Source organism: Triturus cristatus, chromosome 7 (genome assembly GCF_964204655.1).
Source record: "Triturus cristatus chromosome 7, aTriCri1.1, whole genome shotgun sequence".
In the NCBI taxonomy this organism is placed as follows: Eukaryota; Metazoa; Chordata; class Amphibia; order Caudata; family Salamandridae; genus Triturus; species Triturus cristatus.
Window position 1 is genome coordinate 505,787,243 of NC_140590.1, and position 27,083 is coordinate 505,814,325.

Here is a 27,083-nt window from a genome sequence, read left to right on the forward strand (position 1 = left end):
GGAAAATATTTTCAGGGGAGAATGCATAGATGTATTTGATCTTATCAATGCGGGCATGGTACCTGGGAAGAACAGGGAAGGCAAGGAGGGCGAATTTAAACAGAAAAAAGTTTGGGTGGAATGGTCAATCAAGAATTGTTTTACTGGATTTGATATCTATGCAGCAATCATGGTAGAGCGGTTCCCAGGGCTGGCGGCCCAGCTGATAAGCTACATGTCAATGATTCACGGGGCAGCTTCAGAATTTCAGGGCATGGCATGGCATGGCTGCAATACGACAACAAATGTATACAAATGAAGGCAGTAAGGCCAGAAGTGGCATGGGATCAGAGAGAGATCAACATATGGCATGCAGAATTTTACTCGAAAGTGCCAGTTAGCAAGACAACTTATTCCTTTCGGGGGGCCAAAGGGGCAGGTGATAAGAAACAAGCTTGTTGGCAGTTTAACAAGAATGAATGCAGTAGGGGATCTGCATGCAAGTTCAGGCATATATGTTCCTTCTGTGGAATGCAAGGTCATCCAGACAAAAAAAGTGTTACAAAAAAGTTGGGAAACCTAAGGAGCAGCATACCCCTGCACACGCACAGAACAGGGGCCGCCCTGCCCTGTCATTTTAAGAATCTGCCCATGCCCATACGCCTGCATGTCCTTGCCCACTTGCTCAGTGGTTATGAGAAGAGGCAAGAGGCTCATCTATTATATCAAGGTTTTAAATTTGGCTTTCATATCCCATCTAGCGCTCCACCTTCCACAGTCCCCCTACGCAATCAGTGTTCAGTTTTGCAGAATACGGATAGGCTAGGGAAAAAATCATGAAGGAGGTAGCGCTGGGGAGGGTGGCAGGGCCTTTTCAGCGCTCCTCAAGGCAAGACTTGGTGTGTTCACCACTGGGCCTGGTGCCAAAGAAGGAGGCGGGGAAAAACTACCTGATTCATAACCTATCAAGACCACCGGGTCTGTCAGTTAATGACAGGTTGGATCCAGATCTATGTGCAGTGAGTTACACCACTTCTGACACCGCTATTCAGAAGCTACAGAGAAGTGAGGGCTCTGTGATGGCCAAATCCGATGTTGAAGCTGCCTTTCGCCTCCTGCCGGTGCACCCAGAAGACACTAGGTTGCTAGGTTTTACGTTTGAGGGGCAGTTTTTCATGGACCTATGTATGCCAAGGTTGTTCCATCGCATGCAAGGTGTTGGAAACGTATAGTTGTTTCTTGGAATGGGCAGTGCAGGACCTAGTGGCATCACGAGAAGTGGTGCATTATCTAGATGATTTTCTTTTTCTGGGTCCACCGGGCTCACCAGCTTGCGGGTAGGCTCTGCTGGGCTTCCAGCGGTTGGCAAAAGCATTGGGGGTACCCCTGGCAGAAGAAAAAAACGAAGGGCAGGCAACTCGCTAAACATTTTTGGGTATCGAAAATGACACTGTAGCCGGAGTATGCAGACTCCCTCAGGAGAAAGTAAGAGCCTTTGAAGCATCCATAGAAGAATGTCAAGCAGCACGCAAGGTCACCTTGCACCAATTGCAGGTCTTGGTGGGCCATCTGAATTTTGCACTCCAGGTGATTTCTAGTAACATCGCCAGGGCAATGTACGGCTTAGGGGCGAAACACCTTCACACTAGGCTATCTGCAGAGGTTAAAGACGACTTGGGCACATGGAAGGAATTCTTAATAGGATTCAATGGTTCAGTGATCTGGCAGCAACCAACGCAAGCGAACGCAGAGTTAGAGCTTTACACAGATGAACCTAGCAGGGTAGGGTTCGGGGCAGTACTAGGCTCAAGGTGGTGCATGAAACAATGGCCGGCAGACTGGGTCAAGACTGGATTGACTCGAAACATCATATTCTTAGAATTATTCCCCATAATAGTGGCAATACATCTCTGTGGCTCCTTCCTTGAAAATAAGCGCATAGGTTTTGGTCTGACAGTATGTCGGCAGTGATGGCAGTGAACAATCAGAGGGCAAAATGTCCATGGGTGCTCCGCTTGCTTAAAGAACTTCTGCGGGGTTGCCTTAAGCGCAATGTGTTCTTTATTGCCAAACATGTGCCAGGGGTGGACAACACAGTAGCTGACGCCCTGTCTCGTTTTAAGTTAACAGAATTCAGAGCTCGACAGCCACAAGCGGACAATCAGATGACGTTTTTTCCAGAAAAGCTATGGAAGCTTGGTGCCCCATTGCCCCCGACCTGATAGCGGCTTCTATCGCGCCCAAGACTAAGAGTATGTATGAGAGGGCATGGCAGGTATACTTAGTAGTCCTAAGTGGGAGCAGGGAAGGCAGAGAAATTTACACCACAGGGGGTACTCCTATTCATAGTACAACAGAGAGAGAATGGGAAATCACTGTCCCTGGTTAAGAGGCAGTTGTTGGCAATTGCTTTCTTTGCGGGTTTGGAAGGGGTGGTGGACCCAACCAAAGATCCCAGAGTGAGGTGGGCAGTGAAGGGTTGGGAACGGTTGGCCCCGGGGGTGAAAGATAGCAGGAGACCTATAGACGCCAATAGACTATCAAGTATTCTGGAGGTATTACCGCAAGTATACATATCCCCTTATGAGGCACAGCTGCTACGACTAGCGTACTCTTTGGCATTTTTTGAGAGCATTTGTGAGAGCTGGGGTGCAAGAAAGGCGCCAAGCAGTGCCCCAGTGGCTGCGTCTAGGGGATAGACGACGAGTAGTTATCCCAAATGGGAGCTGTAAAGAATTGGTTGTGGCCTGCTGGCGCAACACGCATCAAGTATGGCTCTGGAGATCCAGAAATGTAAATACAATCTCAACCTATGGCTTAAATGTATACTTCGCAAGCCTATTGCTTTTATCAATGTGTGTTGGTTTTGATTTTAATAAAAAGGTTATCAAGTGTTGACAGTGCATTAACAAATAAAGATTGCGTTTATCTGAAGTTTAATAAAGACTACGCAGTGAAGACCAATTACTTACCAGGTGTGTTTGTGGGGAAAAGAATAAGTAGGGTAAAAAGTGGTCTTTTGATGGCAGGGGTGAATCTCATGTGATATGCCCACTATGGAGCCTAAGTGACCACTAATATTCAAAAAGGGTCAATATTGGGAACCACCTTTAAAGACAAAAGGGTTAGAAATTCACAGTCTCTCCTTTAAAATAGAATAGCACTAATGTGTCTTTGCATGTACATTTTTGAATATCTGGTTCACCGAAATAGGAGGTGAATGACAAACACTCAGAAAAGCATAGGAGAAGAATAGGCCAAATAAAAGTACTTAAGCAACGATAAGGTATCCTTTAATGGTTTCTTCTTTCATGAATTTTCAGTCATAAAGCAAACTGGACCAAACACAAGCTACTTTGTATTTTTTTGTTAAAACAATTTATTAGCGTTTCAAATCATATTAAACAATATATCATCAAATGAAATAGGCAGTAATAGTACCTGTGCCCTTCCACAACCACTCTTAGTATTATGCATGTACTGTAATCTGCAAACACAGTCATCTATTATAGATGGACAATGCTTGACATTGTGGTCTGCAGAGAGCCAGACAAATAAGATAGGTGTCTTGGTAATGAGTATTGTGAGGGGCCGCCTGTTACCCTCTTCAGCATATATTTCCAACTTCCTCTAACCCAAGACGACCTACCTGATTTAGCTGCCTTCTTCCGAAGGTACAAAAGGGGCTGACAGTCATTAACGGCAGCTTTAATGCAGTAATGACATAGAACTGGATGCATGTGGAGTGGATGCTGCAGAGCTGAATGGGACTGCTTTCCTCCTGATTCAGTGACCTCAATGGGACTCTGTGAGATAGGGCATCACTGGCTTATGCACGGGAGAATGCTTTTCAGCTTTCCCTGTGATTTCCTTTCAGGCCATTGACCTATCTTGCGTTCTGGTTTCAGCATCTTCCTCGGGGGTCTGTCTGACCGCTCACCAGTAGAACTGAAATAGAGCCATTTAAGAGCTGGTGAACACAGATCACAGCGTCTGAATTTCTGGTAGCTGGTTGACAATTGTTTATTTACATATTTGGGAGAGGAAGCAGAGGCATACTTCAAATTTGAGGCAAGCTCCATCTTTATCTACCCACATGCTTACAGAACTGTTTAGGGCACTGATATGTGGCAAAGGAACACCATACCTTTAACTCAAGGGGAAGAAATGGAATCTTAAATAGCTGTTCAGGAGGCTTAACCTTGGAACATGATTTATTCACGCCAAAGATCTCACACTTCGCCAACATCTTGAATTAACTAAATTGGCTATAAAGCAGGTAGGCCTGCATATGAGTCAGTTTGTCGGGATGGCATCACAAAGATGTGTATAAAAGATGGGTGATATAGCTGGCAGGCTTCTTTCTCTATTGGCTCACCAATTGTGAAGTGGCTTTGGGGTGGTTACCCCAGTCAGGGAATCATCAGAATTTAGTGTCTTAAGCATGGGAAATGTCCACCCATTCACTGATTACTATATAGATCTGTATGCCACCCATTTACTTGCTGAACAACAGGTTTCAGCCATCTTCATTCAAGAGTTTTCAGTTAGGTCTTTTTGCAGTACTGGTTGTGGCACGCAATAACTTCATTTACCTCAGAGGAAATCTTAGAAGCTATATCTGATATGCAATCTGGGACACCACCTCATCCTAATAGGGTCTCTTGCTATTTATACGACACCAGCCTGTGTCCTGATCTCACATGGATAATAAGACTATGAAGAAGGGTTCTCTATCAAAGGTCCTCCAAGTTGTCACTATTTTGAATATGTTGAAATCGAGGCGACCACCTGATGAATGTTCTGTCTACTCTCTGAAGACCAATATTCTGTCAAAAGCACTGACAAATGGATTGGTTGTGATGATCTAATTTCTAATTCACCCAGATCAAAATGCCCGGACGTAGGATAAGACCTAGTATTAGGTGCGTGAGATTGGCCCTGGCCCGAGCACATGAGCTCTCCGTTCCAGTGCCTTAATCTTAATAGATTTTGAGAAGGCATTTGACTCTCTAAACCAAGCCTTCCTTTTTCTGGTCCTCCAAAAGATGAGCATAAGTGCTTAGTTCCCAGGCTATGTCACGGACCTTTGCAATAATCCATGTTCAAAGGTCTGCGTTAATGGGGTTTTGTGTTCACCTTTTTTCATACGAAGGGCACCAGCATGGATGTCATCATTCCAGTGGCGTAACATAGGCCCATGCAGCCCCCATGGTGCAGGTGGGAATAAGATCCAGGGGGCCCCCTCAGCACAGCATCCTGACCTGAGTGTTCCTGATTAAGTACAGGGGGTGCTTCATATAACTTGCAGGGGGAGCCTCAAGTTTTGTTACGCCACTGCCTCATTCACCCAACAGTTTGCCCTCACTGTTGAGCCATTTGTGGGCTAGATCAGGCACGATTCACTGATATAATGCTTTCAATGGGTCAAGTAGTGCTGCCACCGATTTGTTGGGCACATGTTTAAGACTTATTGTTAAGTTCTCACAGAGCTCGGTGTCCTGTTCCGTACAGATTTGGCCTTTATAAACTGGTATAAAGATGATATGAGGTGATATGTGGCTAGGATATGGGTAGTGTCGCCATCCTTCCTTGTCAGTAAGCATCCCCAGTTCAGTCCATCCGGGACAGGATGAGGGAGAGGCTCGAGCAAGCTAATCTCAGAGTCAGATCTCACTCCTTGCCTCTTTTAACTCCTCCAACATAACCACAACTACCTCGCAGGATACACACTTTTTTAGAGCTTTTCCTGGTGGTGGCAAATAACCTGCTGTTCAACAGTAGGAGATGTCACCCAGGAATCCAAGTTGACTATGGTCACTTAGTGCCGGGACCAGAGGGGGTAAGCGGGAGCACTACAGTTTTCCCCAAGGTACATCCAGGCCTGGTTGTGCCACTTCCGCAGGCCACCGGGCTTGCTCCTACAAAGGCCGGGTACAGCCTTTGAACTCGCACACTCTCTGCATTCCACCTAGCCATTGATGTCCTCACTCCTAATTATGTACCAATATGCTTCTTTAGTACTTGCGGCTAGGGCCAGCCTGCTGGAGTCATTTTGCGCTGCCAACCTCTTTGCAGCTCTCGGCATCTCACCAATAGCCAGGTGGAAACAGCAGGGAGTGAAACGGTGGCGCCAGGGAGCTATGAGCGAGGCTCCCTGCCATACCCAGTCCACGCCGCACTGCAGCTCATGCTGCATCTCCCCATCTCTCCCCACCCCTCCTCGTATTATGGGGTGAGGGTTTGAAGTCAGGGCTTAGTAGTTTATGCTTAGGGCTGACTTTGCCTGTCTTTACTTGGTTTTTCCCGGTTCATCGGGGACACACTAGCAGGCTTCATCGGCGCTGCTTTCTCATGGCACGTCACTTCCTCCGACCTTATGAGTGTTAAAGGACATTTGCTGCTTTCAGTAGTTCTTCACTTTCTGTCTTATACTTTTCATTCTCACTCTCTCTGTCATATACCGCTTTATACCTTTCTATACCTTCTCTATGTGACTCTTCCAATTGTGTATCAATCCCTCTATATCCTTCCCTATTTCATCTCTCTATTTCTCTGTGAGAATGGCAAATTACAAATGGCTCCTGTGTCACAAAGTGTCATAACATACATGCGTGTGGATCAATGGTCATCTTGGAATGTTTTTTTAATAGAAACCCATTTCTAAACATACTCATGCATCTTAAAGTATGTACCCACGCGATAAAAAAAGCATTTTAGAGCTGAGGCCTAGCCAATGCTTATTCAGAGAAATAGTGTGTTCAAATGAGCAACTATACAAGTTACTGATTTTCTTATTTTGCCACAGAGTAAATACAAATTCAGGCCACAAGCAGTGCCGTGGCCATTTAGAGAATTGTCAGTACAGGTTAACACCACTGTTTTTCCCTATTTAAGAAAGAACTCTGGGCCAAATGTATGATCCACCTATTTGCGAGTTGAAAATTGCGTCGCAATGGGGTCAAAAATTGCATGGCTCATGCATATTAATGAGGCTGTTGCAATTTACGGCCCCATTGGGAATGGCTGACACTCCCAGGGATGGTGGCCTGCTGGGGTCAGCAGACCACCATGTATGCGACTGCTTTTAAATAAAGCAGTTTTTTAAAAAAATGCAGCCCAAAAGAGATGCATCTAAAAAATAAAAATGAAACTTTTCAGTTTCAGTTTTTTATGGGCAGACTGTGGTCCCCGGGACCACTGCCTGTCCTTAAAAATATTTTTAGAGCCACTCACAAAGGGGAAGGGGTCCCCTGCGAGTGGTTTACCACCCTTTTAGGAAGGGTGGTAAACTGCGACTGTTTTGCAATTGCAGTCGCAAAACAGTCATACATAGCTTCAGGAGTCGCTATTAGGAAGGGATGCCTCTTCCTAATAGCGAGTCACTGCGGGGCTGCGCAGCCCCCATGCATAACTTAGTATGCAGTTGCCCTGGGGGGTGGCGGTCCCTGGGGTAGGTGGGGGGCTGGAGCCCCCCACGCACTATAATTTATTAGCCCCGGGGAGGTGGCGGTCCCTGGGGCTGCGGGGGAGGGCCTTATGGCCCCCTCGCATTTCCTTTGTGTTTAGCCCCGGGGAGGTGGTGGACCCTGGGAATGTGCGGGCTTGCTCAGGGCCCCTGATCATTATTTGTATTTGCCCCGGGACCTAGCCCACCTGGGGGCCTAAATTAAATGACGTGCAGGAGTCCCCACTTATTTTTTTTAAATAATTTTCAGTGGGAGTCCCGAATCTAGCGTGACTCCCGCCACAATATTTTTTTAAAGATGCTTTTTGAGCCCTGGGAGGTCCTTTTGGGTCCCCCCAAGAGTCATAGGGTGTCAGGGTCTTTCTACCCTGCCCCCTTTTTTTTTTTAACGTTTTTGCTTGCGACTAGGTTTAACCGAGGCACAAGATGGCTGCCAACACTTCCTCGTTTGAAGTGTCGGCAGCCAATCAGATCTCAGGAACAAGATCGGGAGGGTTCGTGGAACCAAAGTGGCCTCAGTTGTATATCTGAGAAATCTTTCAATTTCTCAGAAACTACTGAACTGATTTACACCATTTAACAGAAAGAGTGATTTCTGGATCAAGATCTACCTTTCTGCCAAGTTTGGTGTATTTCCGATCAGCAGTTTGGACTGTAGCTGTGTCCAAAGTTTCTTATGGAAATTAACATGTAGAAAAAGTGTTCCCCCCCTTTTTCTCAGCCCTGCTTGCCTAATCACCCCGCAATTTTCAAGACAGCAGCAGAAGTGACTGCTCCGATAGTTTAAAAACTTTTACGAAGATCGTCAAACATCAACAAAGTTATTGGCTAATCAGTTAGCTGGACATTTCACTCTTTTTTTTTTTTTTTTTCCTCATTGTGCAATACCGGGTTTTGAGATTTCTCAGGGATCTCTTGACATTTGGGTTACTCTCTTTCGCGGCCCCCATTGTAGAGAGTTGTCAAGGATACTGTATCTCTTTGACCCTTTTGTGGAAAGTGGGAAGAGCTAGCCGTTCAGGCAACTCCAGTCGTCAAGACTTCTGGTGTATTGCTATTGCTTAATCATTGGACTCGTTTGAAACAGCCTATAGTTTAACTAATCAAGGCATTTTGTTGTTCCCAAATTTCCCAAAATTTAAATCTTTTATTGGCGCTCCCACTCCTGTCTAGACGTGAAATCCTATGTACATTGTTTATCCACCCCATATGTGAAGGGGTGACAGATCTTAACCAATTCACTCATATTTCGCTTCTGGCGAGAAGAATTAAGGTGAAGAGCAGATTTTCTTGCTCTTTCGTTAATTTAACAAGATTTGCCCCTTCTTCTCTAACCCCAAAGATAACCAGGTGGGTACTTACGTCGACTGGATATTTAAATACCTTCTCCAGGGTTTTGGACACTTCTCTCCAGAAGACATCAATCTGAGGGCACTGCCGAAACATATGCAAGTCATCTACTTCTTCTTCATCACATTTCAGGCATTTTTTCGGAACTGAATTTTTGAATTTTGAGAGTTTTTCCGGCGTCCAATACGCTCTATGGAGAGTGAACAAGTGGTTTCTTCTTAGGGCAGCAGATTTTATAACACCCCAGCATTTCCCTATAGATACTTGCCATAAGTTTTCGATGTCGTTTGTCGGCAGTGCGTTACTCCAGATCTTCTCTAATGTCTTGAGGTTGTCTTCTCCTGTTTCTATAAGTGTCCAATACCATAGGGAGACTTCTTTCTTTTGGGCTCCGATATTAAGCATTTTGAGTTCTATTTCTCTGTCTCCTTCATAGGGTTCCGTCAAAGTCTTGATCCAACTGGATAATTGATAAAACTTGAATTTGGATAGAGATCCTCCCATGGTGTTATTCAGGAGAGGCCAGCTTATGATGTTATCCTGTTTTATCAGTTGTCCCCATCTAGTAATCCCATTTAGTAGGAGGGGAGTTGAGAGACTATCTTGGAGGCATTCTGGCGTGCCCGGGGACTCCCTGATCGGGGCATAATCACTGTAATAGGGAATTTTAGTTGATTTTCTTATTTGTGTCCACAATTTGACAGCAGATAGGCTTACCTTTAGTTTTATTTTTTTGTAGAATTTTGGGTGGCCGAATTTGTATAAAAAGTTTCCCACAGGTCTCGTTATGGCTTGCAGGTGAGGTGGATAAAATTCGTAATCATTTAATAAGATTCTTGCATATTTAAACTGAAAGGCCCAACAGTATTGCAATTGGTCTGGACTAGCAATGCCCCCTTGATCTTTCTTCTTTCTAAGTTTATTCCATGCAATTCGAGGGGATTTATTAGCCCAAGTAAAGGAGTTTAGCTCTCTCTGCAGTATCTTTATTGATGTTTTATCAAATTCCAACGGGATCGTGCTAAAGATATAAGTGAATTTTGGTAGTATCGTCATTTTGATGATGTTTGACCTTCCCATAAAAGTTAACGGTAAGCCACTCCAAGTTTTTAGAAGCTTTCTAGTTTCACTAAGTATCCTTTTAAAATTTACTTCCGCAATTTTATTTATGTCAGTAATTATGTCTAGCCCTAGATATCTTATTTTTGTTTTTATCAAGGGATGATTATTAGTATTAGTACAATACCACACCATGATTTCAGATTTGGCTTGGTTGACCATATATCCAGAAAGTGCACCAAACTGGTTAATAGAAACCTCAATATTATGGAGGGATGTTGAAAAGTTGTCAGTAAAAATCATCAAATCATCTGCAAAAAGGGCGACTTTTTTCGTCCATCCATTATATGAGAATGGAGATATGTTGGAGTTGTTCATTAATTTTGTTGCTAGAGGTTCTATGTACAGATTATAAAGAAGTGGCGACAGAGGGCAGCCCTGTCTAGTGCCTCTCATGATTTGTATCGTATTTGAGAGACTATTGTTGACTAGGACTCTGGCTGAAGGATTTTTATATATTAATTTAATTGAGTCTTGAAAATTGTCTCCGAGTTTGTATCTACTCAGAACCGCGTTCAAATATGCCCAGTTAACCCTATCGAACGCCTTAGCTGCGTCCAAGGTGATGATAGCTAATGGAAGTTTTTCCTGGGTTGCTATGTCAATAGCTGTGATAAGTTCTTGAGTTAATTCTTGAATTTGTCTGCCCTTCATAAAACCCTTCTGGTTGTTATCAATTAGGGGATTAACTACTTTGGTCAGTCTTGTTGTTAGGATTTGCGTATAAATTTTGTAGTCACAATTTAAAAGGGAAATGGGCCTATATGATTCACACTGGTCAGGGTTTTTTCCGGATTTCAAGATAATGCTGATAGTCGCTTCATTCCATGAAGTCGGGAGATTCTTTTTATTGATGAAAATGTCATTCATTAATTCAGTAAAGTGTGGAATTAGGGCTTTGCTTAATGACTGATAAAATTCGTTTGGTAAAGCATCTGGCCCGGGTGCTTTTCCTCTCTTAAGATTCCTAATAGCTTCTGTGACCTCTTCTTCGTCTATTTCCTTGTTTATTTCTATCCTCTCTTGCTCGCTAATAGAGGGAAGGTCTATAGACTCCAGATAGTTTTGGAGTTGGGCCTCGGTCGGATAGCAGTCTTCTTTATAAAGGCCACTGAAGAAATTTTGAAATTCTTCTCTGATTTCTGTGTCTTCTACTGTTAATGTTCCCGATTGGCCCTTTCGTATCTTAAGTATCTTATTTCTAGTTTGTTCAGTTTTTAGTTTCCATGCTAATAGCTTCCCGCAGCCTTCGCCATATTCATGGTGTGACAGTTTGCTCATCTCCCATTTCTCCTTTGATTTAATCTCTAAGTGATCAGTTAGATTTGTCTTTTTTTGAGTCCTTTCTGCTATCAATTGCGCTCTATTTAAGAGTGATGCTTCTTCTACCAGTTTGGTATCAAGAATTTTTAATTCATCCTCCATAAGTTTAATCTTGGATTTACTCGTTTTAGCTTTCCAGGCTGCAATGTTTAGGATTTTGCCTCTCATAACTAATTTATAAGTGTCCCAGACTATTTGTGGTGACATCTCCTTTTTATTTATTTTAAAGAATTCTATTGTTTCAGTCGTGAGAAGATCTATGTTCTGATTGTCCACAAAGATCGTACGATCTACTGTCCAGCGCCCTGGAGCGTTGTTTTTTTTCACCTGTAAGTCCAGGGCTATTGCTGAATGGTCAGATAGATGTGCAGGGATGTGGTCTACTCGAGTAGTAATTGGCCCTAGACTGGAGTCGAGGAGGAAGAAATCGATTCGAGAGGAGTGGCCCAGTCTTTTGTTATGGAAGGTAGATCCCTTTTTTCCGGGGTTTTTTCCTCTCCAAATATCCACCAATCCAAGATCTTTTATGCACAACGATAACCATTGGCTCATATTTGGTAGATTTAATTCTTTCCTTGAAGGATGCCTGTCAAGTTTTGGATCTAAAATGATGTTAAAATCCCCCCCCCAGATTATGGGGGCTGTTGATGATAGCAGCTGAGTATATAGGTTTTGCAGGGGTTCAGAGTCATCACAATTGGGACCATAGTACTGTGGTAAATATTTCGTTACCGGTACTATTTTTTATGCGGTAAAGTCTATTAAGAACAACTCAGTAAAATGAGAGGCAGAATCCGTGGTATTAGAGGTTTAAAAAGGCTTTATTCCTATACAAAGGAACACAATTCGAATTGTTGGCGTTCTATTCCATCACCACGAAAGTTCAGGAAGGAAGGGCATATATTATTGACAGGTAATCATTTTTATAGAAAAGGCATTACAGTAAAACAGATGTAGTAGGCGTATCAACTGATAAGAAAAATAAACTATGCATGCGTAACTAGAATAGGCGTAACTAGACAACGTCATCATACATGATGTCATAAGTGGGTGTATCCATAAGAGAATCCTGCAGTGTCAGCAGAAATATTTGGCAGAGATGCGTGCGCAGCCGCATGACGTGTGATTGACGTGCAACTAGAGGGAGAAAGGGACTTGACATTTAGCTCTACATGTGGAGACAAAAGTCTGGGGTTATGTCAACCTAATCCCAAATCATATCTAATATCCTATGTTTAAAGAACTGTGTTATCCAAAAAGAGAGGTCTCTTAGGATAGAATCTTATTCTATACTGACTATACTGACTAGTGCGTGTACAAGCGTCTAAGTGTCTACACTAGATGCGAGGGGGTAGGAATATTCCATGGTAACAGGGTTATGAATTACTTGCATGAGGACAGCGAGGCCTGGCCCCTTTGCACGGTAGCTGGAGGAATGTTTACCTAAACTGCTAGACAGGAATGCATCGGATGAGGGGCGGAGGAGATAATCTTGAAGGTGAAATACAGTTCTTTGGCAGGCGACGGGCTGGATCAGGCACCGTTAGCCGCGCAGGGAGTGAGACAAAGTTCATGGTCACAGATGCAGGCTCAGACTGGAGCTTTCAGAGGCAGAAGACAGGAAAAGGCTTGATGACAGAATTCGGGCCTACTCGCCTGAATCTGTAAAATGTGGAAAGTGAACCACATAAAATCGGTGGCCTTTCATACTTAGGAAAGGAATATCTGACCCATTCATGGTGGATCTGAAAGAGGACATGTTGACGGTGGACGCACATATATTTGCGTCTTCAAAACTGGAGCAGGAGGGAACATACATGTACGTATAGCATGTACATGGAGCCGTTGGGGTCTACGATAGGGGACATAACTGATCACAAAATTCATATTTCCTCATTCCCTCCTTGTCCCCTTCGGACCCTTAGAAGATATCGATCTTCATCAATCCATCGATCCGTTCATATAGCATCATTTGTTCTTCTTTCTTCTTCCGGGATCTCGAACGAAAACTTGGATGTGGGATACACGAGGTGGCACACAGACCACAAATCGCTGGCCCACATTGTAGACATAAGCAGCAACTGAATAGTATGAGAAAGCCAATACCTAGGAAGGAGAGCATTCTCCATCCCCAGGCTGACAACACGCCCCAGAACCAACCGGACCAAGTCCAGGTGCCTGGACTCTGGTGTATCCGGCTTACAATCTTATGAAGGCGAGTTATGGCTTTATATACTGACGGCGAATTTTCTGGTATGAAAATGCAACAACTTGATCCGATGACCCTACAAGCTCCGCCCCTATCGGCTAGGATGACGTCAAGGACAAGATGATTTTGAAGCACAACAATCCGCATAGCAGACTGTTCTTCTGTTAAATTGCCTAAGGCGGAAATAGTTTCGTTCACTACTGCTTCGAGGGTTCTGGTTAGTCTACGTATCAGCTTACTATTAGTGACTGTACCTATATAAGGAAAGAAACCTTTATTGAAATCTGTGTACTTTTCCCATGCTGTTTCAGTGTAATCAACAATTGGGAGATCTCTCTGCTGTCTATTGTGTACTAAATGAGTATTTCTGTGATAATCAGGAGGAGCTAGGAAAACAGGTGGTAGGAGGAATGCTATATAACAGGTACCATCCCAATCTAAAGGTAGGCGTATATATGCGGTCTGGCCACATATAAAGTAGGAATGACGAGAAGCTCTAAATGTAGACTTGCCTTGATCACTGAATTTTATTACAGTGGTGCATTTACTATGGCCCATGTGTATGGAGCCATTCTTTCTCATACATAGTTCCCCTTTTACTGGGAATACGGACATGGCGGGCAAGATTGGTGTAGCTTCAGATTCAACGTTCAGGATCATGAGGTTAAGTGTAAAATTACCTAATCCATATACTTCATTTTCTAGATCAGTTCCTGTTCTTTTGGGAAGTCCCTCCTTGTTAGGGTAGCAGACTTTAAGCAAAACTAAGTTCAGGTTTCCCCATACCCAGTTGTCTTGATAAACTGCGGAATTCGAATCTAGGGAATTAATCAAACTAAACCATGCTCCACAGGAGCCATTGTGTGTGAACGGATAGGGAAAGAGGGGCAAAACTCCCTTATAGTTCTGATAGGGAGGGAGTCGGCCACATATCCAACAATTTGTGGCATTGCTGGTTTGATGAGAATGATGTAGCATACTAATGAAAGTGTTATTGCGCAGCGCAAATCTATAAGACAATTCATGTGGAGGTAATTCACTAAAAGAATGTTCTGCAGTTATATTATAAGCACGCTTAGGAATAGGGTAATACATATGCAATAGGATGCTGACAATGATGATCAAAAGACTTAGAAAAAACAAAATTAATAATGTTACTGTACAATGACTACGAAATGATTTACAATACGCATGCTTTTTGAGCAGCATTTGATTATTTCTTTCTCTGTTCCGGTCCAGAGGATACATGTCAGAGACAAATTCAACCGATTCACCTTGGAGAGGACTTAAACAATCAAATTGTCTGACTTGCTGGACCTCAATTTTAGTTTATACAATTCTGAGTTTGATTGCTCAACCAAGGGGAGCTTTGTGTCTGTCTGTGAGGGAATACAGGGTTGAGTCTCTACGCTGGATGGTAGTCCATAAAATTTCTTGATATGACTAGAGTGCAACCACCCTTTTCTTCCCTCGATTTTCACAGCTGTCCTTGTGGTAAGTAAAACCAACTTCGGTGACTTCCACCTCGGATCCAGTTGGGTCTTCCGGTCAAAATTCCTGACCAACACCAAGTCCCCAGGAACCACGTCATGGGGTTTCACCTCAGTATTGTCGGGAAAAGCTGCAGATACCTGTGAACGACAAGATTGTAGTGCAGACATCAAAGAAGCCAGGTAATCTGTCAGCATATTACAGTCAACATCAGTGATTTTACGAGGTATAGGCGTCCCCCACATATTTGGTGGTCTACCGAAGATCACCTCATACGGGGATAGCCCTGTTCGAGAATGTGCTACCATTCTCATGTAAAAGAGCGCAACTGGTAAGGCTACTATCCAATCGACTCCTTTCTCTCTACATATTTTGGACAATCTAATTTTCAGAGTTTGATTATGGCGTTCCACGAGACCTGCCGCCTCGGGATGTCGGACACAATGGAATTTCCATTGGTATCCTAATAGAAGGGAAACGTGTTTCATTAGTTCGGACGAGAACGGCTGGCCGTTATCTGAGTAGACAACACGTGGTAAACCGTACCGTGGGAAGAATTCTCGAACTAACTGTTTGGCAGTAGTCGGGGCAGTGTAATCTGAAACCGGGTATGCTTCTGTCCAACGGGAAAGAGCACAGACAACTACGAGAACATATTTGAATCCTCGACATCGTTCCATCTGGATATAATCCATCTGGAGGACTTCAAAAGCATGATCGGGAGTTTGGAATCCACCCTGTTCTACGGGGATGCTTTTACCTGGATTAAACTGACAACATATCATACAGGTACGAACTTTTTGTTTAGCTGCGGCTCGTAAATGTTTGTTGAACCAAATGTGTTGAATGCTGTCTAGCATTGCTTTTTCTCCTAGGTGCGCTGGACTATGTATTGTATTAATGATGACTTGGACCATTGAGTCGGGAAGAAACCATATAGATTTTTCCTTCATCATCCATCCTTGATCTGTTTGGATCCCTCCTAATTCAGTCCATTTCTTTATTTCTTCTGGTGTAGCATGTGTCTGTATGTCAATTACATCAAGGGCGGGATCCTTAACTGTCATGCAATGTGTTGGTGTCGGAACTATTGTCTTTGTCATGTCAGTTGTGTGAGTCTGATTCTGAGCAGTCTGTTTAGCTGTTCTGTCAGCTAGGTCATTACCCTGAGAAATGATATCGGTAACTTTTGTGTGGGCTTTGCATTTCATAATCGATATTGCAGTAGGTAGATGAATCGCGTCTAATAGGGCTTGAATGAGGGGTCCGTGTTGGATGTGGGCACCGTGAGAAGTTAAATAACCTCTCTCTCGCCACAGTACGCCGAAGTCATGGACGACTCCGAATGCATAACGTGAATCTGTGTATATGTTGACTTTTTTATTTGTGGCTTGAATACAGGCTTGTGTCAGAGCGGTGAGCTCTGCTGCTTGAGCTGACAAAGTGTTAATACAATTTGTTTCAATGACTTCAGTGTCTGTTGTGACTGCGTAAGCGGCCAATAACTCTCCTGTACTTGTTCTCATACATGACCCATCTACATACAATGTCAAGTCTGGATCTGTCAAAGGGATATCTGTCAAGTCTTGTCTGGGTTTCGTCGTGATAGTAATAACTTCGACACAATCATGTGCCAATGGATCTGTTCCGCCTACTGGTAACAGTGTGGCAGGATTTAACGTATTACAACGTCTGATTTCTATGTGTGGCTGAAACAATGTCAATTCGTAACCGGTGAGTCTTGCTATAGTCAAGTGTTGTGTTTGTGTGCGGTTCAGGAGAACCTCTACTGCGTGTGGTACTTGTACTGTCAATTGATGTCCTAACACTATGGCATCGCTTTGTCGGATTGCTAAAGCTGTTGCTGCCACTGATTTCAGGCACGCTGGAAGTGCCTGCGCTACTGGATCTAATGTACTAGAGAAATAAGCACATGGCTTGTGTGATCCTGCTTGTTCCTGAGTGAGTACTGACAAAGCAGTACCTTCGCGTTCTGTAACGAAGAGTGCAAACTGTTTACTGTAACATGGTGTTGCTAGAACAGGTGCTTGGCATAAAGCTTTCTTTAAGCTTTCAAAGGCGTGTGAATGTTCTGGAGTCCAAGGGAGGACAGTCGATGTAGCTGCCTCCTGTGTTGTCAACTGGATGAGTGGTTTTGCTAGAAATGCATATTGAGGGATCCACTGCCTACAGTATGAAGTGAGGCCTATAAAAGCCCGCACCTCCTTTTGTGTCTTGGGTGGTGGCATGTTAGCAATTAACTGGATGCGGTCGGGTGTAAGCTGCCTTCCATCCTTGGACAGCGAGTGCCCAAGGTAAACAACTCGCTGGACACAGAATTGCGGCTTGGAAGGGGACACCTTGTGCCCCTTGTCGGCCAGAAATTTTAAAACCGTCAATGACGCTGTTTCACATTCATGTTCGCTTCGGGCGGTGATCAGCAGATCATCGACATATTGAAGCAAGGCAGTGTTAACTGGCATGTGGATACTGTCAAGTTCTCGTTTCAGTGCTTGGCTATAGATGCTGGGGCTTTCTGTAAATCCTTGAGGTGCGCGTGTGAATTTAAAACTTCGTCCATTTAAACTAAAACCGAACAAATATTGACTTTCCGGATCAATTGGGACACTAAAGAAAGCATTCTTGAGATCAATTACAGTGAAAAACGTTGCTTCTGAGTCAATAGCTGTGAGTAATGAGGAGATATCTGGGACCACAGGGTATTGTGGTACAATGCATTTATTTAATTCGCGCAGATCAATAACCAATCGATATACTGGTGGTGCTTTTGGATCCGTTCTTTTAAGAATCGGAATTATCGGGGAATTACATACATTGGAGTCAGTTTCGACAACCACTCCTTGGGCAATAAGCTCGTCAACGATTTGCAGTAAAGCCACTACAGCATCTGGTGGTAACTTGTATTGTCGCATTCGTGGTAGTACTATTCCTGATTTCAGTGTAACTCGATATGGTGTAATGTTCATGCAACCAACATCAGTGGGGCCTTGTGCCCATAAATGTGTAGGTAAATTCTGCAGTCGGTGATCCATGTCTCTGGATACGTAGTGACCTTTAAAGTCACGTAAAAATAGTCGTACTCCTTCCGGAGAGCAACATATTATAGCTCCTAGAGCTTTCAATGTTTTTATACCTAACAAGTTTTCTGGACATGATTTAGTAAGCAATAAATCTGTAGTACGTGTTAATGGACCGACTGTAAGTGGAAGAGGTTGTGTTACGTCATTAATTATAGGTTTTCCTGAGAATCCAAGGGAAATATTTTGTGAGCCTGAGAGGGGTGCCCCTGGAACTTCACTGCGTCTTATAGTTGTTCTGCTTGCCCCTGTATCAAGTAAAAACTTTCTGTCTTCCCCTAATAGTTCACTATGTACATAAGGTCCCTCTTGGTCTACAGGAACCTCTATAAGGGGTAAGCCAACTTCCCTCTCTAGGCTTTCTCATGAGTATCGTTGATAATCGGGATAATCTGTTTGTGCGTACTGATACATCTGTTGTGTTGTTGCTTGAGTTGCACCAACAGGCTGCGCTTGTGGTGGTGCTACGATCTGTTGTGGAGCTGCCTGTTGCGGAGCTAATTGTTGCGGAGCTAACCTAGGTTGTGCCTGCTGAGGCAGTTGCTGTTGATTCTGATCCTGTCTAGGTGGACGTGGTCTCTCATGTGTTCAACCTGTGGCTATATTATGTTTCAGGACTGGACAATCGTGTATATAATGACCTGGTTGTTTACAATAGTTGCATGTCCCTTTCGCAGGACCTGCGGAATCACCCTTTTGATGACTATCGGCTGGAACTGACTGTGCAACAAGCATTTTCATCTTCGTATCTTTCATACGTCTTTGTTCATGTTCTTGTTCTTCTCTAATTCTATTGTGGTGATATTGTAACATCTGTAGCATCTGTGATGGGGTATTACCTTGCCAGGTACTTTCGAATTTCAATACTCTATTCTTGACTTGTAGCAGAGAATTTTCGACTAATTTTGTCACAAACAGATGTGGATATGACTCACTACTGGCTTTTATACCACTATTTATACTAAAACATTTTTCAAATCGGGAATAGAAATCACTAGTGTCTTCATCTGGTTTTTGTTTACAGGCTGAGATTGCACCCCAGTCTTCCTTTTTCGTAGTTAATAAACGTGGCAGTACCTGTATTAGTAATCCTGCTAATGCTGTAGTCTTATCCCCAAGCCCTGCTCCTGCAGTTCGGGCCTTTTCTTCGTTTTCTAATGCTGTCCAATCTATCTTTTGGTCTCCCACCTCCCATTCCTTTTCTTTGAGTTTCTCATAAACACCGGCAGGTAATAGGACCTTTAATATTTTCATAATGTCGGGGTAAGTATACTCTCCCATGAGTAACATGTCTTTTATCTCACGGTGGAAACCTGCTGGGTCCTTGTCATGGCTGGGTACTACTTTCTTCATTTCTAATAATTCTAGTTTAGTTATAGGCGTGTATACAAACACGCGTGTAAAATTATCACTGGCACCTCTAATTGGGTGTACTTCGCGTAACGGGTTCTGTCTATCTATGTGATACATTTTTCTCCCCATGATGGGAACTGGAACGTGTTCTGGGCATACGAAATTTAAATATTGATTTCGAGATTCTAGAATTTCCTTAATCAAATCAGTACCTGACCCTCTCCATATATTCGTGAGCAGTTCTGTCAATATGTCAGGTAAGGGTCCTGGATCGGAGTGTTGGTTTTTATATAATATAAGGAGGTGTTGAATCATGTATATACTAGCTAAACGTTGTTCATATGGGTCTAGATTCAGAAACGTGTGTGCAAGTACATCGTCATTGTATTCACCGGGACTGTCAGCCCATTGTACTGCTGACCTGGCTAATTCTTGTTCGTCCATGGAATCGAGCACGTGGTACCCCCTTCGATCTCGGAGTAATTTATCAGCGGCTTGGAATAAGTATTCAGGGGATTTTGTATTTAGCATAGGGTTTGGAAGATGTCTATTACATTCTGGACGTATTGGACGTATTGGGTCGTTAAAACCTCTGGTATTATTATGGGATCTTCCTCTACCTACATAAGCTATTGTATCTACTTGGTCTGGTTCTTGCTCCTCCTCCTCTCTGTTTAGGTCTGCGGCGTCTACCTCTAATCTTTCTTCGTGTATTCGTTCTACTTCTTTGCGGATCTTTCGGTACATAGCTACTATACATAACAGTTTATCATGTCTCCCTTCTGATATATTCTTACCCCAAGTGACAAGTTTTTGCATTTCTTCCATATTTACCCCAGGCCGGTCTTGATTTCTGATTAGACAGTTTATGAGGAAACGTAACAGTTGTCCCTGTACCTCCGCTTTCTGGTACTCCATGGCTCTGCTAATACTTTCAGGACCTCGTCCTGACTGGACAAAGTGATATATATTTTCTAAATGTGTAGCCATTCCTGGTAGCTTCGTTAAATATATTGCAGCTCGTCGAATACGTAATGATGACAGCAGCATTTCATCCCGTTTACCGGGTACAGGTTCATATCTACAATCTACTAGAAGTTCCTTGAGCATGTCGGGGGTTGCTAGTTTGGGCGTACGTTGGTGTGCTAATTCTCTAAGGGAAAATTTATCTCCTCTGGGTGGCGTAGAAAAAATGTCTGTCGTACCTCCTATAGCACCGTCTGGGGTGCTGGACGTGAAAGGATTTGTTGAAGGTGAGACAGCAACCGTCGTTGCGGGAAAAGCTGTAGAAACAGATGTGCTTGTCGGAATGTGTGTCGCAGCTTGTTGTTGTGGAGGTACAGACGAAGAATCTTGGCGATGCACATCATCGGCAAGCGGTCTATGTGGTACGGTATTAGTATACTCAGGAGCTGCGTCATCTAAATAGGAGGAAAGGAAAACATCTTCTGTGGTTCTAGGATGCCCCTTGGGATGTGCTTTTATCGGAAACAATGGAGGTGGCAAGTCTTTTGGTATTTCCGGGGTAGCCTTAGGTAACCCTTCGGCCAGAAGTGGATACATACCGTTCATAAGGGCGTTTCTTTGTCTGTCTATTTGTTCTGATTTTACTCGGGTACCTTCCTCAAGTAATAGATTTTCTCGGGTTTTATTTGAATTCTCTCTACCTTTCTCTTCCTGTCTGAGTGCTTTTTCCGTGCGTCTATATGATTCTTTACGCCATAATTCAATGGCATCTTTCTGTGACTGTCTGGCTTTCTTTTTCCATAATTCTTCTTCTACTCTCATGATGCAATCTGCATCCCAGGTCCCCGCTGCGGGCCATCTCTGACTCTCTGGCAATTCTTTGGTGTAGTCCACCCATAAATCAAGAAATAATACGGCATCTAGGCCATGCTTATGATTCATAAAGTACCCTGGAGTGTCCCTCGGTGGGATGGGAACGGCTTCTTCGAGTACCCCTTTTCTAGTTTTGATCTGTCTTAGTTTCGAAAAGAGCGGCATTTTTAGACCTTATTACTAGAACACACTTTATAAAAACACAATAATGAACAGTCATTCACACCACAGTATATAGAACGTATTTAAAACATTTAACACTTAACAGTTTTACGAACAATGATAACTAATAGAAAACTAGTTACTGACATTATACTGACACTAGATAATACTTATTTATCTTATTTATATGCAAAACATACTATTTATACTGCTAAACAGTACAGATACACTGCTAAAACAGTGCAGACCGGATTTGTGTACCCAAACCCGTCTTGACCGGCACAGACTATGTGCACGTTAAATGCCTCCCCGGTAATGGTACTCACCGGGTAGCTCGGAACGGAAGGCCTCGGAACGGAACTGAAACTGGACTGGACCGGACTGGACTCGGAACTTCGGAACCTGGCGGGTCTCTGTATACCTCGGATCTTGCTCTCTCAGCTAGGCTCTGGTCGGGATACTTCGCACTTCTCACCGCCTCGTCTGGGTGTTGATCGCAGCCTCAGTCGTCCCCGCTTGGCCGGAGGGAGATACAGGAAATCCTGCAGATACGCGTTTTTGTCCGTTCAGCTGTGGCAGGAGACCGGGCCTGCAACGCACCGCCGGCGCGTGAGATGAGAAAGTGTCCCTATTCGGGCGCCAATTTATGTGGTAAATATTTCGTTACCGGTACTATTTTTTATGCGGTAAAGTCTATTAAGAACAACTCAGTAAAATGAGAGGCAGAATCCGTGGTATTAGAGGTTTAAAAAGGCTTTATTCCTATACAAAGGAACACAATTCGAATTGTTGGCGTTCTATTCCATCACCACGAAAGTTCAGGAAGGAAGGGCATATATTATTGACAGGTAATCATCTTTATAGAAAAGGCATTACAGTAAAACAGATGTAGTAGGCGTATCAACTGATAAGAAAAATAAACTATGCATGCGTAACTAGAATAGGCGTAACTAGACAACGTCATCATACATGATGTCATAAGTGGGTGTATCCATAAGAGAATCCTGCAGTGTCAGCAGAAATATTTGGCAGAGATGCGTGCGCAGCCGCATGACGTGTGATTGACGTGCAACTAGAGGGAGAAAGGGACTTGACATTTAGCTCTACATGTGGAGACAAAAGTCTGGGGTTATGTCAACCTAATCCCAAATCATATCTAATATCCTATGTTTAAAGAACTGTGTTATCCAAAAAGAGAGGTCTCTTAGGATAGAATCTTATTCTATACTGACTATACTGACTAGTGCGTGTACAAGCGTCTAAGTGTCTACACTAGATGCGAGGGGGTAGGAATATTCCATGGTAACAGGGTTATGAATTACTTGCATGAGGACAGCGAGGCCTGGCCCCTTTGCACGGTAGCTGGAGGAATGTTTACCTAAACTGCTAGACAGGAATGCATCGGATGAGGGGCGGAGGAGATAATCTTGAAGGTGAAATACAGTTCTTTGGCAGGCGACGGGCTGGATCAGGCACCGTTAGCCGCGCAGGGAGTGAGACAAAGTTCATGGTCACAGATGCAGGCTCAGACTGGAGCTTTCAGAGGCAGAAGACAGGAAAAGGCTTGATGACAGAATTCGGGCCTACTCGCCTGAATCTGTAAAATGTGGAAAGTGAACCACATAAAATCGGTGGCCTTTCATACTTAGGAAAGAAATATCTGACCCATTCATGGCGGATCTGAAAGAGGACATGTTGACGGTGGACGCACATATATTTGCGTCTTCAAAACTGGAGCAGGAGGGAACATACATGTACGTATAGCATGTACATGGAGCCGTTGGGGTCTACGATAGGGGACATAACTGATCACAAAATTCATATTTCCTCAGTACCCAACTATTGTAAACGCGTTGCCTTGTAATTTTATATTAGCTACAGCCCATCTCCCTTGCTTGTCAACTGTACTCGCTGTAACAGATGCTTTGGCGGCTGTTTTAAATAGAATAATGACTCCCTTAGTATTGCATTTCTGGTCCGTACAAACATATGAATCTATCCATCTGAGATTTTTTTAAATGTCTGCCCATTCTTCCTTCAGTAAATGAGTCTCTTGAAGAATCAGAATGTTATACTCGGACAGATACAAATATTCTAATATCACCCTCCTTCGATTTTTACTTCTAAGGCCATTGACATTCCAGGATAAAATTTTTACAGTTAAAAAATCATCCATGAGATACTGCTTTTTCCTTCGTGTTGGGATACATTTTTGTTGCCTTTAGATCCCCTTCCACCTTCCTAATCGTATTATGAGGACATTTTTTTATTTTTTTCCCTAGTTTGCTCCCCACCCTTCTTGTGCACTATTTTACTTGTTTGAATTGCAGTGTCTCTAGAGACCCACCCCGAGGAAGCCTCCCTTGATTCCATTTGGCAAATTAATTTGCCCGTTTTGAGCTGTTTACCTACCAGTCCATTACTTATTTTCTTATTGTTGTTCCTTTATTTGTGTCAGTAATCGTTCGACCTCTCTTGGATCTCTAATATTGTGCATTTTGTTTCTCCACATGATCTTTAAGGAGGCAGGGAATTTCATCTGCACCGTTGCCCCAAGAGATTTTAGTTCAGACATAAATTGTCTGAGTTGCCATTGTCTGTCTTGAGTGGCCTTGGTGACATCAGATCTGATTCTAAAGGACCAGTCGTCTTTATTGTAGACCCCCTGTTTTAAAGCCTCGCCCAGTATTCTTTCTTTGAGAGAGTAAGTTTTGAAATTAACAAGGATTTTTCTCAGGTTTTTCTTGAGTTTGTCTTTCCCAAAAGGGTCTCAATGTGCTCTTTGTGTATCTTCAGCTAGCACTATAGGATCTGCCCAAGGGAAATAGTCTTTAAGTAGACCTGTAACAAAACCTTTCATATCTCCACCCTCACGGCCCTCTGGAATGTTGAGAATTTTTATGTTATTCCTTCTGGATTGGTTCTCAAGTGACTCCAACTTATCGCGAAGGGCGGCTTCATTAGATTTCAAAATGCTGATCTCGCTTTGCGAAGATGCTACCTCCTTGCTCAGAAATTCCACTGTAATTTCCACTATTTTAACTCTCTCTCCCAGAGCATTCAACTTGGTATCAAAAGCATCGCAGGTCTCTTGAATTTTTAGTTGATTCTTCTCTGAAATTGCAAAGTTGTTTCTCATTTCTGCCAGAACAGTCTCAAGGAGGCTACTCGAGGGAACCATTGATGTCTGATGGTCAACCATGTTGGAATCGAGAGACATACCTTCGGATGAATCGACCTGAGAGAAGTCGTTAACTGTAGCACAAGAAGGTGTACATACTGGACTCATCTCCCCCCTGGTCTTTAATGCAGACCTTAGGTCAGAACTAGATTCAATCATGGTCGCTTTTCCTTTCTCACTCGAGCTGCTCCTGACATTGGCTCGGTTCCCTACCGAATTCATATTGGCAATAGCGTGGGTTTCTGCTAAAGCGTTATCTTGATCAAGGGTAGCGTAATCTATACTGGCTTGCAAGGTGACTACAGCGTTTTGGCTACTCAGTTGTTTTTCCTCTTGGGTCTGGATTTTAAAGAAAGATCTAAGAGAGGGTGTAACTTTAGGTTTAAGGTTTGTCTCTAAGAGGGGGTAGTCTGCCCTGTCCTGCTTATTTTTGTTTTTTGAACAAGAGGTTGATGATAATGATTTTGTCACAATGCCTCTCTTTCTACCCTTAATTTTCTTAGTGCTGGTAGGGGTAATCTGCGGGGTATTTGAATTAGGGCTAGTCGAAGGACAATCGGCTAAGAATTGCTTATTCCTTAGACAATAGTTAATTCCCCTATTCAGCTCCCCAATATCACTATTGGGCTCTTCCGTATTCCCCAAAGTTGCATTATTGCCAACTGGTGCTGCTAGTGTTATTGGCGAGGACGAATTTGGAACTGGAACTGGATTGACATTTGGAGTTTTACCCTCCGTTTGCTTGTCAACTACGGGAGGGGGTTTAATGATTGAAGCCTTTACAGGGGGGACTCCCTCGAATCTCTTTAAAAAAAGTATTTTAGAGCTGAGGCCTTGCCAATGCTTATTCAGAGAAATAATGTGTGCAAATGAGCAACTATACAAGTTACTGATTTTCTTATTTTGCCACAGAGTAAATACAAATTCAGGCCACAAGCAGTGCCGTGGCCATTTAGAGAATTGTCAGTACAGGTTAACACCACTGTTTCTCGCTATTTAAGAAAGAACTCTGGGCCAAATGTATGATCCACCTATTTGCGAGTTGAAAATTGCGTCGCATTTGCGATTCGCAAATTGGGATGCACCACAGTGTCTGAGACACTGTTTGCAATTCCCAATGGGGTCAAAAATTGCATGGCTCATGCATATTAATGAGGCTGTTGCAATTTCCGGCCCCATTGGGAATGGCTGACACTCCCAGGGATGGTGGCCTGCTGGGGTCAGCAGACCACCATGTATGCGACTGCTTTTAAATAAAGCAGTTTTTTAAAAAAAATGCAGCCCAAAAGAGATGCATCTAAAAAATAAAAATGAAACTTTTCAGTTTCAGTTTTTTAAGGGCAGACTGTGGTCCCTGGGACCACTGCCTGTCCTTAAAAATATTTTTAGAGCCACTCACAAAGGGGAAGGGGTCCCCTGCGAGTGGTTTACCACCCTTTTGGGAAGGGTAGTAAACTGCGACTGTTTTGCAATTGCAGTCGCAAAACAGTCATACATAGCTTCAGGAGTCGCTATTAGGAAGGGATGCCTCTTCCTAATAGCGAGTCACTGCGGGGCTGCGCAGCCCCCATGCATAACTTAGTATGCAGTTGCCCTGGGGGGTGGCGGTCCCTGGGGTAGGTGGGGGGCTGGAGCCCCCCACACACTATAATTTATTAGCCCCGGGGACGTGCCGCTCCCTGGGGCTGCGGGGGAGGGCCATATGGCCCCCTCACATTTCCTTTGTGTTTAGCCCCGGGGAGGTGGTGGACCCTGGGAATGTGTGGGCTTGCTCAGGGCCCCTGATCATTATTTGTATTTGCCCCGGGACCTAGCCCACCTGGGGGCCTAAATTAAATGACGTGCAGGAGTCCCCACTTAGTTTTTTAAAATCATTTTCAGTGGGAGTCCCGAATCTAGCGTGACTCCCGCCACAATATTTTTTTAAAGATGCTTTTTGAGCCCTGGGAGGTCCTTTTGAGTCCCCCCAAGAGTCATAGGGTGTCAGGGTCTTTCTACCCTGCCCCCTTTTCTTTTTTTTTAACGTTTTTGCTTGCGACTAGGTTCAACCGAGGCACAAGATGGCTGCCAACACTTCCTCGTTTGAAGTGTCGGCAGCCAATCAGATCTCAGGAACAAGATCGGGAGGGTTCATGGAACCAAAGTGGCCTCAGTTGTTTATCTGAGAAATCTTTCAATTTCTCAGAAACTACTGAACTGATTTACACCATTTAACAGAAAGAGTGATTTCTGGATCAAGATCTACCTTTCTGCCAAGTTTGGTGTATTTCCGATCAGCAGTTTGGACTGTAGCTGTGTCCAAAGTTTCTTATGGAAATTAACATGTAGAAAAAGTGTTCCCCCCCCTTTTTCTCAGCCCTGCTTGCCTAATCACCCCGCAATTTTCAAGACAGCAGCAGAAGTGACTGCTCCGATAGTTTAAAAACTTTTACGAAGATCGTCAAACATCAACAAAGTTATTGGCTAATCAGTTAGCTGGACATTTCACTCTTACAAAACCATAGAAATTCC